General features: G+C 49.4%; 1 pseudogene; it reads right to left on the reverse strand.

Annotated features, from left to right (window-relative positions):
- LOC124016382 overlaps nucleotides 1–19,630 on the reverse strand; it is a 224,518-nt pseudogene that overhangs the window by 104,258 nt on the left and 100,630 nt on the right.

The raw sequence follows: 19,630 nt of genomic DNA on the forward strand, positions 1-19,630 counted from the left end.
AACTTCCCCCTCATCTAACTGCTTCCCTGTACCCTTACACACCATCCTACCACCTACACACCCCGCCTCACCTTCTATGGTGTTAAATCAACTTCCCCCTCATCTACCTGCTTCCCTGTACCCTTACACACCATCCTACCACCTTACACACCCCGCCTCACCTTCTATGGTGTTAAATCAACTTCCCCCTCATCTACCTGCTTCCCTGTACCCTTACACACCATCCTACCACCTTACACACCCCGCCTCACCTTCTATGGTGTTAAATCAACTTCCCCCTCATCTACCTGCTTCCCTGTACCCTTACACACCATCCTACCACCTACACACTCCGCCTCACCTTCTATGGTGTTAAATCAACTTCCCCCTCATCTACCTGCTTCCCTGTACCCTTACACACCATCCTACCACCTACACACCCCGCCTCACCTTCTATGGTGTTAAATCAACTTCCCCCTCATCTACCTGCTTCCCTGTACCCTTACACACCATCCTACCACCTTACACACCCCGCCTCACATTCTATGGTGTTAAATCAACTTCCCCTCATCTACCTGCTTCCCTGTACCCTTACACACCATCCTACCACCTACACACCCTGCCTCACCTTCTATGGTGTTAAATCAACTTCCCCTCATCTACCTGCTTCCCTGTACCCTTACACACCATCCTACCACCTACACACCCCGCCTCACCTTCTATGGTGTTAAATCAACTTCCCCTAATCTACCTGCTTCCCTGTACCCTTACATTTACATTTACATTTAAGTCATTTAGCAGACGCTCTTATCCAGAGCGACCATCCTACCACCTACACACCCCGCCTCACCTTCTATGGTGTTAAATCAACTTCCCCCTCATCTACCTGCTTCCCTGTACCCTTACACACCATCCTACCACCTACACACCCCGCCTCACCTTCTATGGTGTTAAATCAACTTCCCCCTCATCTAACTGCTTCCCTGTACCCTTACACACCATCCTACCACCTACACACCCCGCCTCACCTTATATGGTGTTAAATCAACTTCCCCCTCATCTACCTGCTTCCCTGTACCCTTACACACCATCCTACCACCTTACACACCCCGCCTCACCTTCTATGGTGTTAAATCAACTTCCCCCTCATCTACCTGCTTCCCTGTACCCTTACACACCATCCTACCACCTACACACCCCGCCTCACTTTCTATGGTGTTAAATCAACTTCCCCCTCATCTACCTGCTTCCCTGTACCCTTACACACCATCCTACCACCTACACACCCCGCCTCACCTTCTATGGTGTTAAATCAACTTCCCCCTCATCTACCTGCTTCCCTGTACCCTTACACACCATCCTACCACCTACACACCCCGCCTTACCTTCTATGGTGTTAAATCAACTTCCCCCTCATCTAACTGCTTCCCTGTAACCTTACACACCATCCTACCACCTACACACCCCGCCTCACCTTCTATAGTGTTAAATCAACTTCCCCCTCATCTACCTGCTTCCCTGTACCCTTACACACCATCCTACCACCTACACACCCCGCCTCACCTTCTATGGTGTTAAATCAACTTCCCCCTAATCTACCTGCTTCCCTGTACCCTTACATTTACATTTACATTTAAGTCATTTAGCAGACGCTCTTATCCAGAGCGACCATCCTACCACCTACACACCCCGCCTCACCTTCTATGGTGTTAAATCAATTTCCCCTCATCTACCTGCTTCCCTGTACCCTTACACACCATCCTACCACCTTACACACCCCGCCTCACCTTCTATGGTGTTAAATCAACTTCCCCCTCATCTACCTGCTTCCCTGTACCCTTACACACCATCCTACCACCTACACACCCCGCCTCACTTTCTATGGTGTTAAATCAACTTCCCCCTCATCTACCTGCTTCCCTGTACCCTTACACACCATCCTACCACCTTACACACCCCGCCTCACCTTCTATGGTGTTAAATCAACTTCCCCTCATCTACCTGCTTCCCTGTACCCTTACACACCATCCTACCACCTACACACCCCGCCTTACCTTCTATGGTGTTAAATCAACTTCCCCTCATCTAACTGCTTCCCTGTACCCTTACACACCATCCTACCACCTACACACCCCGCTTCACCTTCTATGGTGTTAAATCAACTTCCCCCTCATCTACCTGCTTCCCTGTACCCTTACACACCATCCTACCACCTACACACCCCGCCTCACCTTCTATGGTGTTAAATCAACTTCCCCCTAATCTACCTGCTTCCCTGTACCCTTACACACCATCCTACCACCTTACACACCCCGCCTCACCTTCTATGGTGTTAAATCAACTTCCCCCTCATCTACCTGCTTCCCTGTACCCTTACAGACCATCCTACCACCTACACACCCCGCCTCACCTTCTATGGTGTTAAATCAACTTCCCTCTCATCTACCTGCTTCCCTGTACCCTTACACACCATCCTACCACCTACACACCCCTCCTCACCTTCTATGGTGTTAAATCAACTTCCCCCTCATCTAACTGCTTCCCTGTACCCTTACACACCATCCTACCACCTACACACCCCGCCTCACCTTCTATGGTGTTAAATCAACTTCCCCCTCATCTACCTGCTTCCCTGTACCCTTACACACCATCCTACCACCTACACACCCCGCCTCACCTTCTATGGTGTTAAATCAACTTCCCCCTCATCTACCTGCTTCCCTGTACCCTTACACACCATCCTACCACCTACACACCCACCTCACCTTCTATGGTGTTAAATCAACTTCCCCCTCATCTACCTGCTTCCCTGTACCCTTACACACCATCCTACCACCTACACACCCCGCCTCACCTTCTATGGTGTTAAATCAACTTCCCCCTCATCTACCTGCTTCCCTGTTCTCTTACACACCATCCTACCACCTACACACCGCTTCACTGTCACGCCCTGGCCTTAGTATTCTGTGTTTTCTTTATTATGTTGGTTAGGCCAGGGTGTGACTTGGATGATTTATGTGTCTTGTTTTGTCTAGGGGTTTTGTAGTCCATGGGATTGTGTTCAGTTGAGTGTTCTAGGTAAGTCTATGGTTGCCTGGAGTGGTTCTCAATCAGAGGCAGGTGTTTATCGTTGTCTCTGATTGGGAACCATATTTAGGCAGCCATATTCTTTAGGCATCTTGTGGGTGATTGTTCCTGTCTCTGTGTTTTGCACCAGTTAGGACTGTTTCGGTTTTTCCACGTTTTCTTATTTTCTATAGTGTTCACGTTTTTATCTTTCATTAAAGATGTTTATAAATAACCACTCTGCATTTTGGTCCTCCTCTCCTTCCCAGGAAGAAAACCATTACAGAATCACCCACCACAACAGGACCAAGCGGCGTGGTGACAGGCAGCGCAAGGAGGGATGGACATGGGATGATGTGTTGGACGGCAAGGGTTGCTACACTTGGGAGGAGATCCTGGCGGGAAAGGATCGCCTCCCATGGGAACAGGTGGAGGCAGCTAGGAGAGCAGAGGCAGCCGGAGAGAGGAGCCGGCGACACAAGGGAACACAGCTGGCAAGGAAGCTCGAGAGTGAAGCCGGCTTTACGCATCTGGTCTCCAGTGCGTCTCCTTGGGCCAGCATACATGGCACCAGCCTTACGCATGGTGTCTCCGGTTCGCCTGCACATCCCAGTGCTGGCTATTCCACCTTGCTGCACTGGCAGGGCGACCGGGAGCATTCAACCAGGTAAGGTTGGGTAGGCTCGGTGCTCAAGAGCTCCAGTGCGCCTGCATGGTCCGGTCTATCCAGTACCACCTCCACGCACCAGGCTTCCTGTGCGTGTCCTTGGCCCAGTACCACCAGTGCCGACACCACGTACCAGGCCTGCAGTGCGCCTCGCCTGTCCAGCACTGTCAGAGCCTTCCTCCTCTCCAGCGTCGCCTGAGCTGCTCGTCTGCCCAGCGCCGCCTGAGCTGCCCGTCTGTCATGAGCCGCCAGAGTCTCCCGTCTGCAAGGAGCCGCCAGAGCTGCCAATCTGCATGGAGCCGCCAGTCAGCCAGGATCTTCCAGAGCCGCCAGTCAGCCAGGATCTGCCAGAGCCGCCAGTCAGCCAGGATCTGCCAGAGCCGCCAGTCAGCCAGGATCTGCCAGAGCCGCCCGTCAGCCAGGATCTGCCAGAGCTGCCAGTCAGCCAGGTTCTGCCAGAGCCACCAGTCAGCCAGGATCCGCCAGAGCTCTTAGTCCTGGGCTACCTATCAGTCCTGAGCTACCTATCAGTCCTGAGCTACCCCTCAGTCTTCAGCTACCCCTCAGTCTTCAGCTACCCCTTAGTCCCGAGCTACCCCTCAGTCCCGAGCTACCCCTCAGTCCCGAGCTGTCCCTCAGTCCCGAGCTGCCCCTCAGTCCCGAGCTGCCCCTCAGTCCAGTGGGGCCCTTTGTTAAGGTTACTAGGCCAAGGTTGGCGGTGAGGGTCGACACTCAAGGGATGCTAAGTAAGCGGACTAAGAATGTGTTGGAGTGGGGTCCACATCCCACGCCAGAGCCTCCACCGTGGACAGACGCCCACCCAGACCCTCCCCTATGGGTTTAGGTGTGCGGCCGGGAGTCCGCATCTTTGGGAGGGGGGGGGGGAGTACTGTCACGCCCTGGCCTTAGTATTCTGTGTTTTCTTTATTATGTTGGTTAGGCCAGCCAGGGTGTGGCATGGGTGATTTATGTGTCTTGTTTTGTCTAGGGGTTTTGTAGTCCATGGGATTGTGTTCAGTTGAGTGTTCTAGGTAAGTCTATGGTTGCCTGGAGTGGTTCTCAATCAGAGGCAGGTGTTTATCGTTGTCTCTGATTGGGAACCATATTTAGGCAGCCATATTCTTTAGGCATCTTGTGGGTGATTGTTCCTGTCTCTGTGTTTTGCACCAGTTAGGACTGTTTCGGTTTTTCCACGTTTTCTTATTTTGTATAGTGTTCACGTTTTCATCTTTCATTAAAGATTTAGTTTATAAATAACCACGCTGCATTTTGGTCCTCCTCTCCCAGGAAGAAAACTGTTACATTCACCTTCTATGGTGTTAAATCAACTTCCCCCTCATCTTGCACTCTCAGCGTCCCTGCTACAATATAATTGGCATAGTCTCTAATAGGGATAAAGTGACTGCAGGAATGGCAAAGAGAATGTCTATTGCTGATAGGAACTTTTTAGTGAGATTGAACACACACACACACACACACACACACACACACACACACACACACACACACACACACACACACACACACACACACACACACACACACACACACACACACACACACACACACACACACACACACACACAGTGGTGGAGTGGAGCGCAGTGTGAGGAAGATAAGACATCTGTGAAGCTGCAGAGGGAGGACATAGGGGAACAGCACCTGCTCTGCGGCCGACGTGTATCACTGACAAGTCTGTGACCTTGATGTGCGTGTGTATGGGTACGTGTGTGTCAAATGAAGTGTGTGTCGCTGTGCGTGAGGGTCTGAACTGGTGTTGAAAGTGTGTGTGTCAGTGTGAGAATCTAAACTTTGTGTTCTAAGTGTGTTTGTGTGTGTGTGTGAGAGCGAGAAGGTGTGTGTGTGTGATTAACAGCCCTTTCTCCACTCAGCGAGGCACACCTCATTAAGTTCCTGGAGGCTGTTTTACCCTCGTCTCTCTCCCCCTCTATCTTTCTCTCTCCTCCTTTCTCTCTCTCCCTCTGCCATCCCTCTTTCCCTCCTCTCATCCTCCGTTTTCCTCTTTCTCTGTCCTGTGTGTGTTGCCTGAGTCACTGTCTAATCATGTGCTAGTCTAAACTTTGTGTTTTAAGTGTGTGTGTGTGAGTCTAAACTTTGTGTTTTAAGTGTGTGTGTGTGTGTGTGGTAGATCTGGAAGTGACACTACAGCGAAGAGATCCCTATAATACTGTGTGTCTCCAGTGCTCAGCTCCACTAATCGTTAACACGCTAACCCCAGCAGAATACTAATGTTTAACCTGGTGCCCGTTAGCACGATGGTGTGTAGGGAGGTGTGTGCGCTTGCACGCCTGTGTGGGTGCGTATGTGTGTGTGTTCGGGTATCTGTTGTGCTCTTAACAAACCTGCGTGTCCACACACTGCCCTTCCACCAGCCAGTCCGAAGGGCACAGATGGCTGAGTGAGGGGGTGAGGGTGGCATACAAGCTTGCACTGCCAACTACAGTCTCTACCCTCCCCTTTACCCCCGTCCCATCACGGCTGCCAACTGTATCTTACCCACTACTGTAGGTTGCAGGTCAGTCTACACTCTAAGGAACACCAAGCGTGATGGGGTCATCACACACACACACACACACACACACACACACACACACACACACACACACACACACACACACACACACACACACACACACACACACACACACACACACACACACACACACACACACACACACACACACACACACACACACAGGGTATATAAGTGCTAGGATTGTTTTGTAAAGTACAGCATACATAGACTCAGCCGCGAGCACCGCTTATCAAACTGGAATTGAAGAGAGAAATGCAGTTCATGCTGGTCTCCCATAGCTCTCCTATACGCTCTTAGGAAAAGGGTTCCGAAAAGGGTTCTTCGGCTGTCCCTACAGGAGAACCCTTTTTAGTTCCAGGTGGAACACTTCTTGGTTCCAGGTAGAATCCTCGTTGGACGGGGTTTCTACATGGAACCCAAAACGGTTCTACTTGGAGCCAAAATGGTCCTACCTGGAACCAACAAGGGTTCTTCAAAGGGTGGGGACAGCCTTTAGGTCAGACATGGGCAAACTACGGCCCGCGGGCCACATACGGCCCGTTAGGCTTTTTAATCCGGCCCGCCGAACTTGTCCAAATTATAGTAAAAACCTCATTTTTTCCCCTTTCCCTGCAATGCCCACGTTTCCCCAATAGATGGTGCACTCAAAACACATTGACCGTTGTTGGAGTGGCGCGTATTTCTCTTTATTTCACTTTAATTTTCACTTCGTTTCACGTCACCATTAAGCCCTTCTGTGAAAATGAGCGGACCAAAGAGAAGGAAAGTGGACAGCGAATGCCGAGTGTTTAATAAGGAGTGGACAACAAAATACTTCTTCACTGAAGTCCGATCAACGGCTGTATGTCTGATATGCCAAGAAGCTGTTGCGGTTTTCAAAGAGTACAATATCAGCCGTCACTTTGCCACGAAGCATGCAAACTATGCTAGCAAGCAGTCAACACAAGAACGGGCGGCTACTGCTCAGAGGTTGGCAGCTAATTTACAGAGTCAACAGCACTTTTTTCACCGACAAACTGCAATTCAAGAGTCAAGTACCAAGGCAAGTTATTTGCTGGCATTCAAATGAGCAAACCCCGAATCAGCACCGCAGCAGCTGCAATTGGAACTGATCGATCTTCAGTCTGACTCCGTCTCAAAGGAGAAGTTCAAGTCTCTTAAACTGAATGACTTTTACGCTTCACTTAAGGAGACCGCGTTTCCAAACCTCCGGAGGACGGCGCAGAAGATGCTGGTGTTGTTTGGCTCGACCTACGACCTACGTGTGTGAGCAGACGTTTAGCGTCATGAAAATCAACAAAGCCCATCACAGATCCAAGTTAACTGACCAACACCTCAGATCTGTCCTGAGAATTGCCACAACAAAACTAACTCCAGACTTTGATGCACTGGCAAAAAAGGGAGACCAACAACACTGTTCCCACTGAAATGGTGAGTTTTTCTGCTGTGTTATGAAAAATTGCATATGGAAAGTTTGGAAGTGCGTCTTTTAATTAGGAGCAATGCGCATTTACGCACAGCAGCGGTACAGTAGCTTAATTAACACGCCGCACATTGCTCTTAATTTAAATTTAAATTTTCAGCTGCAGGTAGGATATTTAATACAGCCTATGTCTGTGTGCTTGGCAACGATACACGTGTACTGTTTGCGCGTGAAGGCGAGGGCGTCCGTGGCGAGTTTGTAGAGCGCGCGGTCAGGACAATCCATCCATGATTTTGCGGAGTTTAACACAAGTAGATATTATTGAGCTTGAGTATTTCGTTGTGTAATAATATGTTTTGAATGTTGAAAGTGATTCCATTTTTCAATAAATGTTGATTTCTTTAACTTTGCACCTTCGATTGAAACTTATTAAAAACAGACGCAATCTTGATAAATCACAGTGCGTATGTTATTTTAATCTATTTACATTTCCTCCTCCCAGTATCTGCGAAATAGTATGTAAATGCCATATCTTGCATATTCCTTGAGACAAATTTATTAACTGATAAGGGCTATTTTTCACATTTGAAAGACAGTTAATAAATTGGGTTGTAGTGTTCTTACTGTGCTATGAGGTTTACACACACTACATTTAATGCTTTAGTATATCCGGCCCAAACACTCCCTCCAAATGCTCCTGGCCCGGCCCCTCTGTCAAATTTTAGAACCCATTGTGGCCCGCGAGTCAAAAAGTTTGCCCACCTCTGCTTTAGGTTCTAGATAGCGTCATGTTCTAAGAGCGCCGCTCAGGCTGCGACTGCGTGGCAGAGATTCCCATTCCTCCATCGTTAAAAACCCCTTTCTATTCAGTTTGTTTCTCACTGCTTTTGAGCTTCAACGCTCCGTCTCTCTATCCACAAATACTTGATTTCCACCCTCAGTGTTGGACTCTGCTTCGGTGTTTGCGTAGTTCAGTGCAACAGAACAGGGTGTGTTGTGGGAAATGCTGGTGGACGTGGTTGAGTTCCTTCTTTCAACTCAGACCACTCTCAGACTAAAACTCTGCGTAAATGTAAGTCATTGTCATCCATGACAAGGGGTTGCTGCAGTTCGCCTCAGCGATGTTCTAGTTTAAAGGACTAGGTTACAACTCTTCAGGTGTTATACAGCTGTCAGGAAAGGTTCAAACTGACTGGACACAGAAATTATTGAAATTCATTAGGAGGCCTTTGGGGCGTCCCACAGTAAGTCAGTCCGTCGGGATTTCTCTAATACACACACACACACACACACACACACACACACACACACACACACACACACACACACACACACACACACACACACACACACACACACACACACACACACACACACACACACACACACACACACACACACACACACACACACACACACACAAATATATGTATATATTTGGGCTGCAATTTCTGAGGCTGGTAACTCTGGGTCTCGCTCTCACACACATACACGCTCTCTCTCTCTCACACACTCTCTCGCTCTCACACACACACACACACACACTCGCACTCTCACACACACACACACACGCTCTCTCGCTCTCACACACACACACTCTCTCGCTCACTCACACACACACGCTCTCTCGCTCTCACTCTCTCTCTCACACACACACACACACTCTCTTGCTCTCACACACACACACACTCTCTCTCTCTCAGACACACACACGCTCTCTCGCTCTCGCTCTCACACACACACACACACACACACACACACACACGCTCTCTCGCTCTCACACACACGCTCTCTCGCTCTCACACACACATGCTCTCTCTCTCACACACACACACACGCTCTCTCTCACACGCTCTCTCGCTCTCACACACACACACACACACACACTCACTCGCTCTCACACGCACACACACACACACGCTCTCTCGCTCTCACGCACACACACTCTCTCACTCTCTCACACACGCACACACGCTCTCGCTCTCACACGCACACACACACACGCACGCTCTCTCGCTCTCACTCTCTCTCTCTCTCTCTCACACACACACACGCTCTCTTGCTCTCACACACACACACGCTCTCTCTCTCTCAGACACACACACGCTCTCTCGCTCACACACACACACACACACACACACACACTCTCTCGCTCTCACTCTCTCTCTCACACACACACACGCTCTCTTGCTCTCACACACACACACACTCTCTCTCTCTCAGACACACACGCTCTCTCGCTCTCACTCTCTCACACACACACACGCTCTCTTGCTCTCACACACACACACACGCTCTCTCTCTCTCAGACACACACATGCTCTCTCGCTCTCACACACACACTCTCTCTCTCTCTCTCGCTCTCAAACACACTCTCTCTCTCTCTCTCTCGCTCTCACTCTCTCTCTCTCACACACACACACACGCTCTCTTGCTCTCACACACACAAACACTCTCTCTCTCAGACACACACGCTCTCTCACACACACACACACACACACACACACACACACACACACACACACACACACACACACACACACACACACACACACACACACACACACACACACACACACACACACACACGCTCTCACACACACACACACACACACACGCTCTCGCTCTCGCTCTCACACACACACACAACACACACACGCTCTCTCGCTCTCACTCTCTCTCTCTCTCTCTCTCACACACACACACACGCTCTCTCTCTCTCTCTCTCTCTCTCTCTCTCTCTCTCTCTCTCTCTCTGAATATGCACTGAATAGTCTCTTTGGATAACAGCCTCTGTTGAGTGGCATATATCGTGTGGACCTACCAGGTGGTGTGGCGAGAATCTGTCTCCTCACCACGCGCTCTCACCACTGGTGTCCCCCAGGGCTCTGTTCTAGGCCCTCTCCTATTCTCGCTATACACCAAGTCACTTGGCTCTGTCATAACCTCACATGGTCTCTCCTATCATTGCTATGCAGACGACACACAATTAATCTTCTCCTTTCCCCCTTCTGATGACCAGGTGGCGAATCGCATCTCTGCATGTCTGGCAGACATATCAGTGTGGATGACGGATCACCACCTCAAGCTGAACCTCGGCAAGACGGAGCTGCTCTTCCTCCCGGGGAAGGACTGCCCGTTCCATGATCTCGCCATCACGGTTGACAACTCCATTGTGTCCTCCTCCCAGAGCGCTAAGAACCTTGGCGTGATCCTGGACAACACCCTGTCGTTCTCAACTAACATCAAGGCGGTGGCCCGTTCCTGTAGGTTCATGCTCTACAACATCTGCAGAGTACGACTCTGCCTCACACAGGAAGCGGCGCAGGTCCTAATCCAGGCACTTGTCATCTCCCGTCTGGATTACTGCAACTCGCTGTTGGCTGGGCTCCCTGCCTGTGCCATTAAACCCCTACAACTCATCCAGAACACCGCAGCCCGTCTGGTGTTCAACCTTCCCAAGTTCTCTCACGTCACCCCGCTCCTCCGCTCTCTCCACTGGCTTCCAGTTGAAGCTCGCATCCGCTACAAGACCATGGTGCTTGCCTACGGAGCTGTGAAGGGAACGGCACCTCAGTACCTCCACGCTCTGATCAGGCCCTACACCCAAACAAGGGCACTGCGTTCATCCACCTCTGGCCTGCTCGCCTCCCTACCACTGAGGAAGTACAGTTCCCGCTCAGCCCAGTCAAAACTGTTCGCTGCTCTGGCCCCCCAATGGTGGAACAAACTCCCTCACGATGCCAGGACAGCGGAGTCAATCACCACCTTCCGGAGACACCTGAAACCCCACCTCTTTAAGGAATACCTAGGATAGGATAAGTAATCCCTCTCACCCCCCCCCTTTAAGATTTAGATGCACTATTGTAAAGTGACTGTTCCAATGGATGTCATAAGGTGAATGCACCAATTTGTAAGTCGCTCTGGATAAGAGCGTCTGCTAAATGACTTAAATGTTAAATGTAAATGTAATGGACATGTTTAACTATTCTTGTGAGGACTTCTGGTCCCCATAAAAAATAGTTCAACACGTCCACACACACGCACGCACACACACACACACACACACACACACACACACACACACACACACACACACACACACACACACACACACACACACACACACACACACACACACACACACACACACACACACACACACACACACACACACACACACACACACGGTCTAGAGGTTCGACAGAGCAGGAATGGAACTGTTTGAAACTCCAAAGGTGGTGGGTTCAATTCCCTCAGGGATCACATACACGAACTAGAAACATGTGCACTGAATATGCACTCACTGCACTGTACGTCTCTCTGGATAACAGCCTCCGTTGAGTGGCATATATTGTAGAAAATGTAAAACGGTGCACACAAGACACACACAGACAAAGACTCCTCTATTCCATGCTCTCCTGGGATCCCTTCCCTGTCCCTGTTTCTGCCACCGACAGGTGAAATAATGGTTATTCTCTCTCTGTCTCTCTCCTTCCCTCTCCCTTTGTCTCTCTCTCTCCCTCCCTCTCCCTTTGTCTCGCTCTCCTTCCCTCTCCCTTTGTCTCTCTCTCTCTCCTCCCTCTCCCTTTGTCTCTCTCTCTCCCTCCCTCTCCCTTTGTCTCGCTCTCCTTCCCTCTCCCTTTGTCTCTCTCTCTCCCTCCCTCTCCCTTTGTCTCTCTCTCTCCCTCCCTCTCCCTTTGTCTCACTCTCCTTCCCTCTCCCTTTGTCTCTCTCTCTCCCTCCCTCTCCCTTTGTCTCTCTCTCTCTCCCTCCCTCTCCCTTTGTCTCTCTCTCTCCCTCCCTCTCCCTTTGTCTTGCTCTCCTTCCCTCTCCCTATCGCAATCCCTATCTCTCTCCCCGTGCTCCCGTGCTCCCGTGCTCCCGTGCTCCCATTCTCTCTCTCTCTCTCTGGCTCCCATGAAGTTATTCCTTTTCCATACGCAAATAAACAAACCCAAACAAACTCAATCAAGGGAAACCGAATTTCATCCCCAGAGCATATTGGAAGGTTAAAAAAGTGAACCGGAGAGGAATACTAAGTCGGGATTGCATCAGTGGAGAGGAGTCGGAGACAGAGGCGGAGAGGGAGGAAGAGCAGGATCGAGGAACAGATAGGAACCACAAGGGGGTCAGAGTTAAACGGTGGCAGGCTGCTTTTCTCCCACCTGTTGTGTTACTTCGTTCCTGACACGTCGTCTACTGGTGGAGGTCGACACACAGGCATACCAGATCATGACCGTCAACACCTGATCTGAGATCAGATATTATCCACATATTAAGCACTCCATCACGGGGCTGTACACTGATCCCCTATCAGTATTCATCAGCGCACACAACAGCCTCTGTCTACCAATTACGTCATGATGAACAGCTTTGGACCAGAGCACTAAAACTGCCGTCATGGCAGTGAAACATCTGGTGCAGAGATTTGCACAGTATCACACAGCCAGAGAGATAAGGAGGGGACAGATCTAAAATGACACATCCATTTCATGCGTTTGAGGCACAAGACGGCTCCGACAATCAATACTGTGGAGGACCTGTGTGGACGGACGCCTATTTGAGGCCTGTCGGCTTATTTGAGCGAGAGAAACGGGCAGAGACAGATGTGAGGAGGAGGGCCTGTTCTGTTATGGCCCCTCGTTCGCTCCATCTTTCCAGTCCTCCGGCCCTCCCTCTCTCTCCCGCTCACTTTCGTTTACCTTCACTCTTTACTTAATCATGTTGCTGAGTTTGCATGACACAATAGTAGAACTCACTGCATTCATTGAAGGTGGCGACACGGGGAAGGTAGAACTTTCACTCTTTCTTTCATGTACCTTCTTTCTGTACCTTCTTTCATTCATCTGCAAAACCTGAATACCACTGAATTCCCTGACTGAATGTGGCAACGAGCAATTGCAATAACAGAACGAGATATAACAATATAAGATATTGCAATAACATAACCACCCCTTCTCTACCTCTCTCTCTACCTCTTTCTCTCTCTACTGTGCCTTTTTCTCTCTCTCTCTCTACTGTACCTCTCTCTCCCTACCTCTTTCTCTCTTTACTGTACCTCTTTCTCTCCCTCTCTCTACCTCTTTCTCTCCCTCTCTCTACCTCTTTCTCTCCCTCTCTCTACCTCTTTCTCTCTCTACTGTACCTCTTTCTCTCCCTCTCTCTACCTCTTTCTCTCCCTCTCTCTACCTCTTTCTCTCTCTACTGTACCTCTTTCTCTCCCTCTCTCTACCCCCCTCTCTCTACTGTACCCCTCTCTCGCTCTACCTCTTTCTCTCTCTACTGTACCTCTTTCTCTCCCTCTCTCTACCCCTCTCTCTCTCTACTGTACCTCTCTCTCTCTACCTCTCTCTCTCTCTACTGTACCTCTTTCTCTCCCTCTCTCTACCTCTTTCTCTCTCTACTGTACCCCTCTCTCTCTCTACCTCTTTCTCTCTCTACTGTACCCCTCTCTCTCTCTACCTCTTTCTCTCTCTACTGTACCCCTCTCTCTACCTCTTTCTCTCTCTACTGTACCTCTCTCTGTCTACTTTACCTCTCCCCTTCTCTACCACTCTCTCTCTGCATGCTGGGAGTGTTTGGTGCATGCTGGGAATTGTATGCGCGAGTGCGAGTGTTGTCTGGAGTTTAGGTCGCTTGATGTTTTCCTTCTTGTTTATCTTTTCTTGGTGGTTTTCCTTTTTCTGTGCATGATTACGGTGATTATTTATTGTATTTATTTCTCGTGGTAGAATTAAGTATATTGTTTCTCTTGTCGAAATTGCCCTGGCTTTGGCGGGGATGGCGACCCACATGGGGACGCCGTCCCCTGTCACTTCGGCACGGCTTTAGGTGTGTTCCTGAAGCTACTGTCACTGTGGAGGAGTTTCTAATGGACCGGCGTTTATTCCCAATGAGCTATTGGAGCGTGAGTTATTGTGTTTTTGGGAAGTTTGCAAGTTCAATTAAGATTTTCCCGTTGGGTTGCAAACACCCGGCTCTGAAACAGGTCGTGTCGTTTCGGCGACAGGTGTTTATGTTTTTGGACTCACCGGAGCAGACTTTGGAGTTATCGTTTAAAGTCACGTATGACAACAGACTGTATATGGCTAATCCTAATACGGTTAGTCAACGGTGTTTTGAGTGTGGGGGTGTTGGCCATAAGTGACATGCTTGCCCGAAAAGGGAGAAGGCGGAGGGAGGGGCGCGGGTGGTCCTCGTAACGCCTGGGTCCACTGATGTAGGGACAGGTGGTCCGACAGTGATGGAGCAGCCACAAGCACCTGTTGCTGAGGAACACGTTGTCTGTGGTGAGGGTACGGAGTTGCAGCTTGTACCAGAGGGGAACATAGCGTCTGTTATACAGCAGAAAAATATTGTTGTAGTAGGTAAGGACGGATCTGGGGAGCCATTTCCTCAGACTGGTGAGGAGATGTCCAGTACGAGTGATGGGGTACAGGTGTCACGTTCTGACCTTAGTTCCTTTTTTATGTCTTTGTTTTAGTTGGTCAGGGCGTGAGTTGGGGTGGACATTCTATGTTGTTTTTCTATGTTTTGTTCTGTTGTTATATTTCTATGCGTTTGGCCTAGTATGGTTCTCAATCAGAGGCATGTGTCAGCTGTTGTCTTTGATTGGGAGCCATATTTAGGTAGCCTGTTTTCCAATGTGTTTTGTGGGTGATTGTGTCCCGTGTTGGTGTTTTCACCATACAGGACTGTTTCGGTTGTTTGTTTGTACTTTTGTCCAGTGTTCTGTTGATTTATTAAATATATCATTATGGACACTTACCACGCTGCACATTGGTCTGATCCTTGCTACTCCTCCTCTGAAGAAGAGGAATTCCGTTACAACAGGAGGGGGTTCATGTGGAGCTAGTCTCCCAGGTTGTGGAGGAGACAGGTTGTATGTATCTGATCACTACTGTAGTAGGGTTGAAAGGTTAGACAGGTTGTATGTATCTGATCACTACTGTAGTAGGGTTGGAAGGTTAGACAGGTTGTATGTATCTGATCACTACTGTAGTAGGGTTGGAAGGTTAGACAGGTTGTATGTATCTGATCACTACTGTAGTAGGGTTGGAAGGTTAGACAGGTTGTATGTATCTGACCACTACTGTAGTAGGGTTGGAAGGTTAGACAGGTTGTATGTATCTGATCACTACTGTAGTAGGGTTGGAAGGTGTGACATTACTCCTGTGGGTTTCTCTGATCACCATAATGTTACTGTTGATATTCACTTGTCCACGAAGGTCATCACCTTACTGGTATTTTTTTAAATGTTAAATTGTTACATGATGTCATGTTTTGTGAAATGTTTTTGTTGTTTTGGGGAAAAATGGAGTGTTACTAAATTGAATTTTGAGTCCTTGAGACAGTGGTGGGAGGTTGGGAAGGCCCAAATACGCGTGTTTTATCAACAGTATACTGCTCTCTCTCGTATTGAAGTTAAAGAGACTATCAGGGCCCTTCAACAGGACATCAAATCAGTTGAATTGAAGTTGCTCACTCAGAACGACCCCGGACTAATGGCCTTACAGGACAAGAGACATGAACTGAGGTCGATTCTCCATGGAAGAGTGAAGGGTGCCTTGATTAGGTCTCGCTTTGCTACCCTCAAGGATATGGATGAAAAACCTACAGTAGGACAGTCGACATTGCAACACAAACAGATGGTCTGCCTTCGTCTCCCTGATGGGAAGGTGAGCACGGATGACAGTGAAATGCGCCAACATGCCGTGGATTTGTACTCTGCCCTCTATAAGGCGGAGGATTGTGACTCTCTGTGTGCAGAACAGGCGTTACATGGACTTCCTCAATTGGGACCTGAGCAGAGAGTCGCATTGGACTCTGACATTACTCTGCAGGACCTGTCCACAGCAGTTATACAGCTCCCATCGGGCCGAGCCCCTGGCATCGATGGTTATATCTGAGTTCTAAAAGCACTTTTGGGGGTATGTTGGGGGGGGGGGGGGGGGGTTTGTGAATCTTTCCATGAAGGTTCTCTTCCTGTATCCCGTCAACATGCTGTGCTTTCATTGTTGCCAAAAAAAAAGGGGGATTTGGCTCTCAGAAAAAATTGGCGACCTGTTGCATTGCTGTGTGCAGAATATAAAATTGTATCGGGATGTTTCTCAAACAGGTTGAAAGAGTATCTGGGGCTGTTGGTCCACAAGGACCAGTCTGACTGTGTACCTGGCCGCTCTGTTGTTGATAACTTGCTTCGAATAAGAGATGTTTTAGACATTTGTAAACTGTCTGATGTGAACGTGGGTTTGCTCTCTTTGGAACAGGGGAAGGCTTTTGACCGTGTGGACCACCAGTACTTGTTCAAAACAATGAAAGCCTTTTGGGTTTGGGGATTATTGTAGTCTTGTATGACTTTATGCTGGGGCCTCATGTATGGTGAAGGTGGTGGGGGGGGGGGTTTAGTTGCTCCATCCCCGTCCATATTAGTATCAGGCAGGGATGCCCAATTTCAGGACAGTTATATTGTCTGGCAATAGAACCAGTGCTTTGTTTTGTAAGAGCGAGGCTTACTGGTTTCTCTGTGCCAGGTGTAATGAAGGGTCCCACGATAGCACTGTCTGCGTATGCAGATGACGTGACGTTTTGTATTACAGGATGTTAAGGTTCTCTCAAACGCTTTAAAGGTGTATGAGGGGGCCTCCTCAGCTAGAGTCAATTGGGGTAAGAGCGCTGTGGGCAGGTCAGCTTCAGATAGGGTCCACTCCACGGTTACCAGGGGGCTTCAGTGGGGCAGAGATGGGATGAAGGCTGTTTTTTTTTCTTCTAGGCTCCGATGTCTTTCAGAAAAAGAACTGGGAGGATGTATTGGAGAAAGTGTGTGCCAGATTGTCAAGATGGAAATGGTTGCTACCCCAGCTCTCTTATAGGGGAAGGGTGCTGGTAGCCAATAATCTAGCTGCCTCTATCCTGTGGCACAGACTAATGATTTTACAGCCACCATTGGGGGGGGGGTACAAGAGCTTCAGAGGGCTTTCCGGTTTCATGCAGCCCGGAGACTGTTGTACAGTGATGGTTCTAGCTGGGTCAACACAGCCTATACATTGATGAAGAGAGCGGGCTGCTTAGACAAACATCTTTTCCTCAAAGCTAGAAAGGGGTGATTTGTCTGGCCTGACTGGCTTATCAGTCTGTTATGCAGTTTTTCTTCAGTCCCGTAAGGTGGCACGCCACCAGGGATGTGGCTTTTTTGAAGAGCCTCTTTTGTTTTTTACAACACTGCCATCCAGTCCCGTGCTCTGGGTTCAGCCAGCCTACGTTCATGCCTGTTAAGTGTGGGGTGAACCAAGCTGGGTCATCTGATGCGGAGCCGAGGCAGATCGCTGGAGGAGCTGGGAGAAAGAGCGGGGATCCGATCATCTCGGGCTACTGAGTAAGGTCGTCGCTGAGGTCCGCGACTCCTTGCCAGTACGTCATCGGCAGTATGTGACTGACACTTCCAATTCTGATCGATGGACGGAGGGTCTGGGTTATGTGTTCCCTGTGCTGACTGTTAGTGCTGCGGCGGGGGCATTAGAGGAGGATGCTGCTTTCCCTCGATACCCCAGAGCTGGCGACAGTTCAAGGCGTTGGGAAAGAAAATCGGTGTGAAAGTGTGCCGTGCTTCTTCCCTGGAGGGGTAAAATCAACGAGGTGGGCGGGTGTATTTTGTCCAGGTGACTCCTCACAAGGCTGTTGGCAGTCTTTATACAAACTGCCTATTGAAAAGGGGACAGCTGACCTCCAATGGAGGATAATACATAGCCACCAATGTGCATCTGGTTCACCTGGATCCTACTGTTGGGGAAGGGTGTCCATTCTGTGCCGAGTCGGAATCTTTGGCTGTTTTTACAGTGTCCCCGGTTGGTCGGGACGATTGGCCTGATCACTAGCTGGTTCTCAGCTCTGGGAGAGGTTTTTCTCTTCCAAACAGTTCATGTCTGGGCCAAAGTACAGGTTTAGTCGAAGGGGTGTCGTTCTCTTACTTAGTGTTGTGTCAGGGGGCAGCTATATTAGCAATATGGAAGACTCGAAAGAACAGTATTCGTGGACAGGGGTCTGTGGATGGGGTGGGACTGTTGGAGGGGATGATGCAGCGAGACTGAGGGTTGAGTTTGCCGATTACAAAATGGTTAACAATATTGATTAACAACTCTGTTTATGAATATATGGGGTATTCAGAGGCTGTGATGTGTAGTTACTGTGGAGGTTAGATTTGGTGTTGTGTTTGTAATTGATGTGTAACCATGGTTTTGCTTGAGTGGTTGTCGTGTTGTGGGTTGTTGACCCCTCCTGTCTCAGCCTCCAGTATTTATGCTGCAGTAGTTTATGTGTCGGGGGGCTAGGGTCAGTTTGTTTATCTGGAGTACTTCTCCTGTCCTATTCGGTGTCCTGTGTAAATCTAAGTGTGCGTTCTCTAATTCTCTCCTTCTCTCTTTCTTTCTCTCTCTCGGAGGACCTGAGCCCTAGGACCATGCCCCAGGACTACCTGACATGATGACTCCTTGCTGTCCCCAGTCCACCTGGCCATGCTGCTGCTCCAGTTTCAACTGGCCTGGGCCCTAGGACCATGTCCCAGGACTACCTGACATGAGGACTCCTTGCTGTCCCCAGTCCACCTGGCCATGCTCCTGCTCCAGTTTCAACTGTTCTGCCTTACTATTATTCAACCATGCTGGTCATTTATGAACATTTGAACATCTTGGCCACGTTCTGTTATAATCTCCACCCGGCACAGCCAGAAGAGGACTGGCCACCCCATATATGCTCTCTCTAATTCTCTCTTTCTTTCTCTCTCTTGGAGGACCTGAGCCCTAGGACCGGGCCCCAGGACTACCTGACATGATGGCTCCTTGCTGTCCCCAGTCCACCTGACTGTGCTGCTGCTCCAGTTTCAACTGTTCTGCCTTATTATTATTTGACCATGCTGGTCATTTATGAACATTTGAACATC

Source organism: Oncorhynchus gorbuscha, linkage group LG26 (assembly GCF_021184085.1).
Source record: "Oncorhynchus gorbuscha isolate QuinsamMale2020 ecotype Even-year linkage group LG26, OgorEven_v1.0, whole genome shotgun sequence".
In the NCBI taxonomy this organism is placed as follows: domain Eukaryota; kingdom Metazoa; phylum Chordata; class Actinopteri; order Salmoniformes; family Salmonidae; genus Oncorhynchus; species Oncorhynchus gorbuscha.